At 26.0% G+C, this 2,125-nt stretch overlaps 1 pseudogene; it reads left to right on the forward strand.

Moving 5' to 3' along the window:
• Positions 1 to 1,087: 1,087 nt before the first annotated feature.
• Positions 1,088 to 1,915, forward strand: LOC100163352 (annotated as a pseudogene).
• The last annotated feature ends 210 nt before the right edge of the window (positions 1,916 to 2,125 follow it).

A 2,125-nucleotide genomic window follows, 5' to 3' on the forward strand; every position in this document is an offset into this window, starting at 1 on the left:
CATCCCTCCTCCATTTTAAAAAGCAGTATTTGACTTTGTATGTATATGTAACACTAATAGAATTATATTTTAATAAAGATATTTTTTTACCTTAATATACTGAAACATTTTTATAGATGGACTAATTCAGTGGCGGCGATCCTATAGTCATTTCTTCAGCAACACATACAAATTTGGTGGGTGTGTGTATACCTGGGTGTGTGGTTTGATGTTGAGTGATTATTTATTATACCATGACTAATTAGTGTAACATAATAAAAACAACATTATTTATTAAAAACAAAACAATACTAATTACAAGTTTTGAAATATATCATATTCAAAAGAAAACGTAGCATTTATAATGTTATTTATATTTCTTCAAATAGTAAATTATAATCAAATTAATACTTACATCATGTGTGGACTTTGCTTCTTGCTATTTTAGATTCTGAGAGAAGGGAAAGAAGCAATATTGATTTTGCAATAATGTGTGTTTTTTTTTGTCTTTTATAATCGTTTTCCCTTTTTGGGTAGATGCATAGTAAAAATGCTCCGATTTTCTACTTAAGAAATAAGAAACGTATTTCCTGATAAGAAAGTGAATCTAGTTGGTACATTAGTGAGGTCAAAATTTAAAATTCCCAGTGGTTTTCAAATGTGTCAATAAAAAAAAAAATTCTGAAAAAATGGGTATTTTTATGCAATACTAATTTTTTTCAAAATTGAATTTGTTTTTTTTTTGTCTAGGTAACTTTAAAAGGAAAGATGAATTATTGATTATACTTTAATTTTATACTAATAATAATGTTAGTAATATTTTTTTACCATGGATTTTATAATGTTTTAAATAATAAATGTTGCTTGTTTGAAATATGATATTTATAATATTTAAAAAAAAAAAACATTAAAATTAAGCTTGTTTCAAATATGATGTAATATTAAAAATAAGCGTGTTTAAAATATGACACCTATAATTTTTAAAAGAACATTAAAGCTAAATGTGTCATTTAAGATATTCCATTTTGCAGTGTGCGTGGGTAACAATTTATATGATCTTTTTTGGTATCATCTGCAGCAAAAACATATTTAAAATAAACTATATATTTTTATTAACATATTAATGTATTTTTGTTTCAGAGCAAAAAAAGTAGTGGAAAACAATATAAAATCAAGCTCTGGTGCCGAAGAAGAAGTAGAGTACATTGTTGAAACAATTTTAGATAAACGTTCAATTAATAATAAGGTGGAATATTTTCTTAAGTGGAAAGGTTATGGTGATGACTATAATACTTGGGAACCCAAAGAAAATCTTGATTGCGAAGAGTTAATTAGAGTTTTCGAAGACAAATACAAACAAGAAGTAAAGGATCAACCAAAACGTGGCCGTAAACGTAAACAATCTAAATCAACTGTTACAATTTCTTCATCATCAGAAGCTGGTCTAGAAACTCCTCAATCAAAGAAAAAGACAGATATCAAGTCCGATAAGTCTGACGTGACTGAAAACAATGACAAGTTTGATGATGATGAAAACAGTGTGTTAGAGGAAGAAAAAAATAATGAGAAGGTTGATGATGGTGAGAACAAAGCGTCAGAGGTAGAAGTCAATTCTGAAACTACTCCAGCTCAAAAAATACCTGATAAAATTATTGGCGCAACTGACGTCAGTGGGCAATTGAGGCTTTTAATGAAATGGAAAGGAGTTGAAGAAGGTGATTTAATGTTAGCTAAAGAGGTTAATTTAATGTATCCACACATTGTTATTAAGTTCTATGAGGAAAGAATTGAATGGGCAGACCCCTAAAAATAAAAACAATGTTTAACAACCTATAAGGATGATAAGAGTTCAAAAAGTAACTTTTATATAAAATCTTATTGTAAATGTCTAACAATTATTTAATTTTTTGATTATAATATGTAGCAAGTTTGAATTACAAAGAAAAATATCAGTTTATCAATTATAAAATACTTAAATGTTAATAACTAAATATTATAATTTCATAAAATGTCATTTTTTTTTTTTATCCATTTACGTTAATAATTAGCTTATTAATTTTGAAATTGTTCTTTATTTATTTTTTAAATTATAATGTATTAATGAAACATTTTATCTTAAAGGCAAAAATAGTATGTTAATTTAAGT

The sequence above is a fragment of the Acyrthosiphon pisum genome, chromosome A2 (genome assembly GCF_005508785.2).
Source record: "Acyrthosiphon pisum isolate AL4f chromosome A2, pea_aphid_22Mar2018_4r6ur, whole genome shotgun sequence".
NCBI classification, from domain to species: Eukaryota; Metazoa; Arthropoda; class Insecta; order Hemiptera; family Aphididae; genus Acyrthosiphon; species Acyrthosiphon pisum.